General features: G+C 42.1%; 1 pseudogene; it reads right to left on the bottom strand.

The window, feature by feature from the left end:
- Positions 1-8897: 8897 nt before the first annotated feature.
- On the bottom strand, positions 8898-9657 carry LOC136335523 (ADP/ATP translocase 2 pseudogene; annotated as a pseudogene).
- Between the last annotated feature and the right edge of the window lie 1638 nt (positions 9658-11295).

Raw genomic sequence — 11295 nt, 5'->3', positions numbered from 1 at the left:
ATCAGAGAAAATGCTTGATATGATTTCAATCTTAAATTTGTTGAGATCGTTTTTGTGCCCTAACATGTGGTCTATCTTAGGGAATGTACCATGACCATTTGAAAAGAATGTATATTCTACTGCTTTAGGGTGAAAGGTTCTGAAGATATTTATTAAATCAAGTTGATTTAGTGTGTCCTTTAAGTCTGCTGTTTTTTTGTTAATTTTCTTTCTTGAGGATCTATCTAGTGATGTTAATAGGGTATTGAAATCCCCTACTATTATAGTATTGCTGTTGATCTCGCCCTTTATATCCATCAAAGTCTGCTTTATATATTTAGGTACTCCTATATTAGATGCGTAGATATTTATGATGGTTACATCTTCCTATTGGATTGCTCCCTTTATCGCTATGTAGTGTCTTTCTTTATCTCTTACTATAGCTTTTGTTTTAAAGTCCATTTTGTCTGATATAAGTATTGCTACCCCAGCTTTTTTTTTTTTTTTTCATTTTTATTTGCATGAAATATCTTTTTCCATCCTTTTACCTTCAATCTATGTGATTCTTTTGTTTTTAGGTGTGTCTTTTATAGACAGAATATGTAAGGGTCCTGTTTTCTTATTCATGCAGCTACCTTATATATTTTGATCAGATCATTTAATCCATTTACATTTAAGGTTATTATTGATATGTAGTTTTGGGGTTTTTTTTAGATTTTATTTATTCATTTTTGAGAAGGGGGAGAGAGAGGAGGAGGAGGAGCAGAAAACATCAACTCCCATATGTGCCTTGACTGGGCAAGCCCAGGGTTTCAAACCAGTGACCTCAGCATTCCAGGTCGACACTTTATCCACTGTGCCACCACAAGTCAGGCTGATATGTAGATGTTTATTGCCATTTTATTCTTTAAACTGTATTCCTCTTTTGTTACATTCATTTCCCACTTTGATCTGTTTACAACAGGGCCCTTAACATTTCCTGCAGCATTGGTTTTTTGTAATGAATACCTTGCTTTTTTTTTTTTCTGGGAAGCTTTTTATTACTCCTTCAATTTTAAATGATAGCCTTGCTGGATAAAGTAGTCTTGGTTCTAGGCTCTTGTTCTGCATTACTTAGAATATTTCTTGCCATTTCCTTCTTTTTTTTTTTTTTTTTTTTTTTTTTTTGGTAGACCATTATCTTTAATCCTAGCTTGCACCCAGCAGGCAAATAAAAACACACACTGGGCTCCAAAACCCACTCATTCAGTGCTCACAAAGCTACTGAGTTATCTGAGCTTTCCTAGAGTCAAAGGTTTCTAGCTCACCAGCCTTATTCACCTGTTCCCCATCTCCTTCCTTTTCCCTGCACAAACTCTGCACAAAATGGCTTTTCCTTCAGCACTCTGCCATCTTGACTGCTTCTCCTGGCCTCCTCCATGTGACCTTTCTCTGCTCTCCTCTCTAATGCTAATCTCAGGAACCGAGAGAGCAAGCTCCCATCCTGCCCCCATTTTATAGTATAGAAACCAAAACCTGTAATCCAATATACAAACAAGGAAGTCTCTGATACAAAGTCACTTATTTGAACCATAATGTGATTCCTCATGAAAATGCATCACCCCACATCAAAAAGGATGGGAAAGACTTAGTCCCAAAACCAAGCCCCAGGCTACAAGAATCCTGCCTGCCCACAGCCCATCACAACACACATTAATATCATATAATTATGCCCATTCCAAGCAAGAAGGGCAACTAATATCACCTGGGCGATGGGTTTCCACATGGGCAGCGGCATCTTTAACAAAGTGAGCATAATATATTTTATCTGCCCAACAGTGGGGTAATTCCTTTTCCCCAGGCTGATGCTACATGGAGGGGAGTGCTCTGCCCAAGAAGAATGGAGTCTGCAATTTGGTAGAATGACTCAGCACAGGGATTGTGGTTAGCTGTCCCCCTGACCCCATGTTTCCCTAGAACAACAAACCACAGATTCTCCTCACATGACTCTAGTCTGCATAGCTCCTTCTTCTGCTAGAGTCCAAGGTGTGAACAAGATATTAGGCACTGGCCTTTTAAGATGGTGCCTGAGTCCCTGTGGATTCCTGTCTCTTTCCGGCACACAAAAACCTTGCTGCTTTTCACAGCTAAATGCTATATGAGTGCCTCTTCCCGACTTTAGTGCTCTGGGCTGGGAAGCCTGGCTTGAGGTTTAGACCCTGTTGGTCAAATAAGTTTGTAAATATGATATATATGTTTGCTTGCTATCGTTTGCATTGGGTGTGGGGGACAGGCTATAAGCAGGCAGGGTCCTTATAGCCTAAGGTTTAGTTTTAAAACTAAGCCTTTCCCACCCTTTTAATCCTAAAATCTTCTCAATACTAAACTTTTCCTCACACCCTTGACTTTTGCATGATGTGGGGTGGTAAACTCTTATGAGGAATCCCATTTATGTCTCAGATAAGTGACTTTGTATCAGAGACCTCCTTGTTTCTATATTGGATTAAAGGTTCTGATTTCTACACTATAAAATGGGGCAGACCCGGAGCTTGCTCTCTCTGGGTTCCTGAGATTAGCATTAGAGGAGAGAGCAAAGAAAGGAGATCAGAGAAAGGCCATGTGGAGGAGAGGAGAAGCAGCCAAGATGGCGGAGTGCTGAAGAAGAAGCCAGCTTGTGCAGAGTTTGTGCAGAGAGAAGGAAATGAGGAACAGAGTTGAATAAGCTGGTGAGGTAGAAAACATTGATTCTAGGAAACTCGGATAAGTCACTGGCTTTGGGAGCCCTGAGTGGAAAGGGAAGTGTTTTCCCACTGTGTGTATTTCTTGCCCACTGGGTGCAAGCTAGGATAAAGATGATGGCCCACCAGTTCTTGGCTTCGTTGTTTCACCACCGTCTGTCTGAATCAAATGCAAACCTGCATGGGCCAGGCAGCTGTGATGGTGGCCATGACTACTAGCTTTATAGACCCTACACTTCTCAAGGAGAATTCCACCCCTCCTTCAGTTGATATATCCCCCCAGAAACTTAGCTGCCCCTCGTGGCAGTGGGGCCAGCCGTTTTCACGTCTCTGCCCTTCCTACTTGTCTTAATGTGGTTTCTTCTGTAAATGTTTGGTTATAAGGGTTATAAGACTCCTCTTCATTTAATCAGGATAATTAGGTTATTCAGGATAATTATTCTTAAATTTAGTTCTAACTCCAGTTTAGTCCTAGGAGGAAGTAAGTGCAACATCCATCTACTCCATTGCCATTATAGATGAACACTCTTTTACTCTAAGAACCCCTAAAATCTCACCCATTTTCATAACCCTTAACTTCCCCCTTCCCCAGGAAAAATCTAGGTTTTTCTCATTCTGTAAAATATCATATCTAGAAAGGGAAAAGGGGGATTAGGTGTAAAGCCAGTATCCAAGGCTACCATCACAGCCACCTGGCCCATGCAGGTTCGCATTGGATTTGGACAGTCGGCAAAGAAACAACGGAGCCAAAAACTGGTGGGCCATCATCTTTAATCCTAGCTTGCACCTGGCGGGCAAGTAAAAACACACACTGGGCTCCAAAACCCACTCATTCAGTGCTCACAAAGCTACTGACTTATCTGAGTTTCCTAGAATCAAAGGTTTCTAGCTCACCAGACTTATTCACCTCTGTTCCCCACCTCCTTCCTTCTCCCTGCACAAACTCTGCACTAACTGGCCTCTCACCCAACACTCCACAATCTTGGCTGCCTCTCCTGGCCTCCTCCACATATCCTCTCTCTGTTCTCCTCTGCTCTCTCCTCTAATATTAATCTCAGAAACCGAGAGAGCAAGCTGCTGTTCTGCCCTCATCTTATAGTGTAGAAATCCAAACCTTTAATCCAATATACAAAATAGGGAAGTCTCTAATACAAAGTCACTTATCCAAGTCAAGATGGGATTGTACCACCCCACATCAAAAAGGGTGGGAAAGGCTTAATCTCAAAATCAAGCCCCAGGCTACAAGGATTCTGCCTGCCCACAGCCTGCCCCCAACACTCATTAATATCACCTGGACGACAGCTTCCATGTGGGCAGCGCCATCTTTAACAAAGTGAGCATAATATATTTTATCTGCCCAACAATCCACCGCTATGCTCACTTTACTACCCACAATCTACACCACTGGCATCCCTGTGCAAGGAAATTAGGCACATTACACAAATTACAACAACATGACAAATCATACAGTTTCAACAATCACAAAGGTACACTTCACCAGTCTCTGAGCACTTTGCCCAAAGCGCAAAATGTCCTCGGCCTTGTTTCTAGCCACAGGAAAAGCTTCCAGGGCAGGGAAGTGCTTCCAGCAAAGCCACCCCCCTACCCCCATTGGGGTATTTCACATTGTCCAAAATCCGTAAGTCCATCCAACAAAGAAGCCAGTGCCCACTCCAGTCGTAATACAGGAAATCAGTCCACTCACATGGGGCGTCAGCCACCCCCCTCATTCCTGCCATCCTGGTAGGTCTTACACTGTCCCAAAGAGGGCCACATGGCAATAGCAGTCAGCATTTCCATCTCTGCTCCGGAGATCATGATAGCGTCCAACCAAGTGTCCCAAAATCGCAGACCTACCAGAGCTGTAGTAAGTGCTGCTTCCAGCTGGACTCTCATCTGCGGATAGCCACTCCAGCCCAATTCTCCTCATCCTCCCTTGCCATTCCCTTCTTGCCTCAAGTGTTTCTGTTGTGAAGTCTGATGTCATCCTTATGGGGGCTCCTTTGTAAGTGATAGCCTTTTTTTCTCTAGCAGCTTTTAATATTTTCTCTTTATCATTTAGCTTTGATATTTTAATTAGTATATCTTGGTGTAGATTTCTTTGGGATTCTCTTTACTGAAGTTCTCTGTGCTTCTTGAACATGTGAGACTTTTTCCTGCCTCAATTTAGGGGAGTTTTCAGCTATGATTTGATTGAACAAAACTTCTATCCCTTGTTCTTCCTCTTCTTCTTCAGGGACCCCTATGATACGAATGTTATTTCTCATCATGTTGTCACAGAGCTCTCTTAGAGTTTCCTCAGATGTTTTGAGTCTCTTTTCTTTTTTCTTCTCTGCTTCTGTGCCTTCGTTTATCTTGTCCTCCAACTTGCTGATTCAATCCTCAGCTTCATCCATCCTGCTTTTAATTCCCTCCATTGTGGTCTTCAATTCTGATATTGTATTTGTTATTTCTGACTGATTCTTTTTTATTATTTCAATTTCTTTTTTTATATTTGCTCTCTCTTTATTTAGGTGTTTGTAATGACCATCTATTATTGTTCTAAAATCTTTGAACATCCTAACAATCGTAATATTATTTTATTTTATTTTTTCTGAAGCTGGAAATGGGGAGGCAGTCAGACAGACTCCCACATGCACCCAACCGGGATCCACCCGGCACGCCCACCAGGGGGCGATGCTCTGCCCATCTGGGGCATCACTCTGTTGTGACCAGAGGCACTCTAGCACCTGAGGCAGAGGCCATGGAGCCATCCTCAGTGCCCGGGCCTGGCTTTGTGAGGGGAAGAAAGAGACAGAGAGGAAGGAGAGGGGGAGAGGTGGAGAAGCAGATGGGCACCTCTCCTGTGTGCCCTGGACAGGAATCAAACCTGGGACTTCTGCACACCAGGCCGATGCTCTACCACTGAGCCAACTGGCCAGGGCAACAATCATTATTTTAAACTGCATCCGGTAATTTGGTTATATCTGACTCATTCAGGTCCTTCTCTGGGGATTTCTCTTGATTCATTTGGGTTGCATTTCTCAGCCTGCCCATTTTGTTTGTGTATAAGAAGGGTTTGGCCACTGGAGTCCAATAGGTGTTGCCTCTGTGTTCCCTAGGTGTGATCTGTCTGCAAGCCCGCCACCCCCTCTGCCACTACTTAAGGTGTTTGTGTATGGGCGTTGCCAGCACCAGCCTGCTGAGGCTGTTGCTGCAGTTTCCGCCTCTCCTCCATGGGAAATGCTGTGTTCACATGCCTGGCTCTACAAGCCTCAGCTGGTCTTGGCCTTCTTCCCACCCCCGCAGGAGGGGTTGCGTGCTGGCACAGGCCACATGCCTGGGCACCAAGGGTAGGGGTGAGCAACTTTGCTCAGCTGCGGGTTTCTGCCTGTTTCTGGGCTTCCACCCTGCCCCCATGGTCAGAGCCAGCTCATGCATCGAACCACAAACCTCGACTCCACGGGCCAGGCGGGGCTGTAGGTGCATGCTCAGCTGCGGATCTCCACTTTTTCCCTGGGCAGAGCCAGCTGGTGCATAGGGCCGCAAGCCTTGGCTCTGCAGGTCAGGTGAGGCTGTGCGTCCTTGCACCCTTGCTCAGCGGCGGATCTCCATCCGTTCCCAGCTCCTACCCTGTCCACCCACAGGTGGGGTTACAGGAGGGCCGCAGCCAGCCAACTGCTTTCATGATCCCCTGCACCCCTGCCAGGCTAGACTGAGCTCACACCGGGCCTCAGGTATGGCTAGACCAGCTTCCGCCCCCGCCAATGGAACTGCACTTCTGCATCCCACTGCCTCCTGCCCTCCAGCAAGCCCTCAGTAGTGTGGGTGGAGGCACTGCAGCTCAGACCCTAACACTCCATACTGTAGTCCTGAAAGTTCCCTCCTAAGTGGCTCTGCTCTGAGTACCAGGGGAGAGCTTGTTTGGCTGGTGTCCTGCTTCCCTTTGTTGGTATTGCTGGTTCCAGGGGAAATATTCTCTTCAGATTCGGGGAGTGAATCAGCCCAGGGGTTAGGGCGGCTGTCCCTCAAAGTATTTCTCCCTGTGCCTCCTAGATTACACTCTCTTCCTGTTATTCTGGTTCTCTCCTCTTTTCCAGTCCCCCGGAGCCCTGGGTGGGTGGTTGTGAAAGAGGTTTTCTGTGTGGTCCCTTTAAGAAGAATCCTGGGTCTGATTAAACTGTCTCTTTCTCACAAACAGTATCCTGACTGTTTCACAGCTAAATACTGTCCATACGCCTCTTCTAGGCTCTGGGGCTACAGGCTGGGGCTTTGTTCCTGGGGCTCAGGACCCTCCCATCTCTGCTAAACTCTCTTCCTGCCACGTGAGTCTCTCTGGGATGCCGTTAGCTCTGGGCAGCCCTCTCCTTGTTTCCGCTTTTCCTACCAGTCTCAACGTGGCTTCTTCAGTGTTCCTTGGTTGAAAAGTCCTCTTAGTTTAGTTCAAAGTTGGTTTTTTCAGATGATGGTTCTTAAAATTAAGTTGTAATTCACTTTGGTTCTGGGAGTTAGAGATTGGTACATCTGCCTACTCCACCGCCATCTTGCCTCCCCCAGGAATTGTTATGGCATCGATGTTGACCTTTTCCCCATATCAGAATATGGTGGTTTTGTCATGACTGACAATTTATACCTCTGAAAATACACATGTTGTTATGAATTAGAGTTGAAACATGGCATGTCTTTCTCATAAAAGGTTTTTCTAAAATTGCTTTTCTTATGAAGTATTTACTTTTATAGGAAAGAATAAACATTACAATACTTGAAATTCAAATTGTGGTGAATAAATATTTGGAACAGATTTTTTTCTGTAAAATGTTTTAAAACTTAGAAGTTGCTTTAAATTGTTGGGCCATGTTTTCATCAATTTAACTTTTAGAAGAAATTAAAATTTGTTTCTCCATCTATATGGCTTTTTTGTCAGTTTTTCTTGACATTGCTTAAGTTATTTTTTTGTTCATATGAGTACAATAAGTGCTATATACACAATCACTATGTGTTAACAGATTTTTATCTTTTTAATTTTTACTTATTGAATTTAGAGAAAGGGAGAGAAAAACATCAATCTGCTATTCCATTTATTTATACATTCACTGGTTGATTCTTGTATGTGCCTGACTGGGGATCAAACCCACAACCTTGGCATCAGGAGGACGCTCGAGCCAACTGAGCTGCCTGGCCAAGGCAAGAGATTTTTAAATATTTGGTATTAACCTCTATGACATCAGTGGATATTGGTGACAGTGGCATTATAATCAAATGCCATTATATATGCAAATAAATAATTTCCAATTATACATATGAATTTTTTATTTCAGATTTTTTTTTCTTCAAATTTGTTTTTTATCAGGAGTGACTGAAATGAAAAAAATAATTGAGTCCCAGCATCATCGTGGAAATGGCTTTAAGAGAAAACTGGTCAGATGAATATTACTGCTTCACATAGTTACTATTGACAAATAGCCAATATTCTGTCAAGAATGCTTAAAGTATGCAACAAAATACCACATGCCTGTTCAAGCAAGGTGGGGGAAGATACTAGAAAATAATTTATATGAACTTCTTGATCTCATACAAAACAAACACAAAAGCACCACTCATGCCTTGAGAACACTGGACCAGGCACCTTTGATCAGGAGTAATCTTCCTCTACTGGGCAGTGTGCCTGTGTACATGGTATCAGTTCCTCTGCACCCTGACTGCATCATCATGAGGTGATGAACAGTGCCAAAAGACTAGAAGTTCAACCCAGACACCACCATGATGGACTGTACCATCATCTAGCTGATAAAAATGGGAGTATTCTGGGAACAGGACACATTCCCTTCACAGTGTCATCAATACAGAAGTAGCCCGCTGGCTAGATGGAAATAAGGGGATATAAAAGTTAGAAATCACATTCACTAATATTTGTTTTAATAATGATTAAATATATTTTAGTTATAATTAAGAAATAGAGAATCTTAGTGAAATGTCTTAGAGTAGTCAATGTGTAGAGATACTTGTAAGTAATAAGCTTCAAACAAAGAAAAGACTTGCTCTGTGTCCTGTCCTTGGCTATTAGAAAAACAAGCAGTTTGATTTATGTGTTCCTGCTATAGGAGCTTTAAACTCCTGACTCATTAACTCGATAGTTTCTGCTTTGTGTCCCTCTAAAGAATGTAGGGAGTAACTCTACATTCTGGTCTGTGCACCAGATCCCTTATTTCCTGTTTCCCTTTGCTAACTAATATAATTTAGTAACAATTTACTAATGTCCCTAAGAATATATAATGGTTCAGAGACTGAAATTGTTAAGGCAGTTCTTTGGACAGGAGTCCCCTGCCTTCTCAAGTTGCTGCAACTTGAAACAAAGGCATTCTCATACCCACTTGGTCCCCAGTCTCTTGTGAGAATTTGCTGAAAGGACAACAGGCAACACGAATTCTGGCTTGTTCCAGTAACAGAAGTATGCTGTACGGACACAGAAAAGCCTTGGTACAGGCCCTGAATCTCATCAGATTTGTAGATCTTAACAGGGCAGTCACTGAGGCCTTTGAATTCCCTTTCAGCTCCAACTTTGCCCACATCAGCTGCTAAAGCAGTACAGGCAAAATGAGGAACAAACACAGAACAGTGAGGTGGCCCCAGCAGCACCACCTGATGCCAGATTCCCTGCAAAGTAGCTCTAAAATTGGGTTCTCTTGTCCACACCACCCAGGAAGATCTACTTTTATTTACCTTTGAAGTCAAAGTGGAGAGCCTGGGTGGGGAAGTAGTGATGACATTGGCCAGGTTACCACACCAAAAGGACAGGACTCCCTGCTCCTTGGGATACAAACCATGCAGTCTTTAAGGTTCTTGTACTGTTTATCTGAGGTGATTTGCTTGCTGACATGCTCCCCTGCAGCAGCAGCTTGACCCGCTGGATGGACGCTACCACTGTCCTGAAGATGGCCACGGCCAGGCAGTCCTTGGCAAAAGACATAATGGCAGCTGTCATGTTGAAAGGAAAGGAGAGGTGGGTGATTATAGGACTGGGCTCATAACCAACAGGATTCCAGGGCTCTAGGGCCATATGAGTTTTTAACCTGGAAACTTCCTGGTATGAAAATACATCCATAAATAAAACAGTATTTTATTAAATCATTTTAGTTAAGAATTTTTGAGGCCCTGGACCATGGCTCAATGGATAGAGCATCGGCCTGCATATAAATGTCCTGGGTTCAATTCCTCATCAGGGCACACAAGAGAAGCAACCATCTTCTTCTCTCCCCCTTCCCCACCTCCTTCTTTCTCTCTTCCCCTCCTGCAGCCAGTGGCTCAATTAGTTGAACTTCGGCTAGGGTGCAAAGGATAGCTTGGTTGGTCAGTGTGTCAGCATCCAGCACTGAGAATAGCTCAGTTGATTCATCGGCCCTAGGCAGGGTTGTTGGGTGGATCCCCTTTGGGGCACATGTGGGGGAGTCTATCTCACTATTTCCCCTCCTCTCAGTTTAAAAAAGAAAAGAATTTATGAGAATCATATTTTAAAAATATTCATCCTAACACTTCTGGTTATGGTAGCAAAAAGCTCTATTTCCACTTTGCAAAGAGAAACACTGTGACAAAAATGTTATAATAACAAAGTATTTTAATTTATAGATTAAAAAAACTGGCAAACCACTTAAGAAATACTGCTAACTTTTAAACATTTTACAATAAAAATCAACTGTAAATACTTACACACCACAATTTATATTTCAGGGTATTGCAATTCATTTTGGAACACAGTATATAAAAATACAAAGGACTGAAAGTTCTTACAACAATGTCTTGTTAGAATAATAAAATGTGATAATTGAGGATTTTATTACAATGGAGGAAAAACATTTTCTAATATAGTATTTTTCTCATTCTACCATTACAGTTCTAGGAAAAGTCTGGGAAAAGATTAGGAGCTCTGTTTTGAAGAAACTTGGTGTGAACTTTGCTAATAATGATCCAAATAAGTTTTTAGATTACTGTCTCAAGAAATTTCAGTATTTCATGCAAAATGGTATCCACTTTACAAATAAGGTGATTTTTTTACTCACCTAAAATGAAAATCTGTATTCAGCTCTCCCTTACATGTTTCTTTAAAACCTCAAACCAGAGGAATGAGTCATATTTTGGACTGTTTCTTTTTTAATCTTCACTCTTCTATTCTGTTTCTAAGGGGATACGTAGTTTTAACTAGATTGCAGTTTCATTTGAAAAGAATTGAACAGGTTTTCTACAATGAGTTAAAGATTACCCATTGAGATTATTTTGGGCAGCTACCTTTAAAGATGCAAGGATCTGTAAAAAATGACACATTTGGATTTAATACAGATAATTTTTGGTTCTTTGAGATAGAAACGATGTAACTGTGACATTGGCAGGAAATACATGTAAAACGTGCTTTTCACTTCCAACATTCTCTTTGAATAAGCCCAGTTCGTTGCAGAATTTTATTATATTGAGAATGCTAAACATATTGATGAATTTCTTATACCTCAACAACAGAAACATCTGGTATTGTTTTTTAATTCAAATGGTTAAATAGACAAAATATTATTTCATTTTACTTAACAATTAGAGTACAAAGTTTAAGGCATGTGGAAAAATTATTTTACATTAT

Source organism: Saccopteryx bilineata, chromosome 4 (genome assembly GCF_036850765.1).
Source record: "Saccopteryx bilineata isolate mSacBil1 chromosome 4, mSacBil1_pri_phased_curated, whole genome shotgun sequence".
NCBI classification, from domain to species: Eukaryota; Metazoa; Chordata; class Mammalia; order Chiroptera; family Emballonuridae; genus Saccopteryx; species Saccopteryx bilineata.
This window is presented reverse-complemented; position numbering and strand designations above follow the sequence as displayed.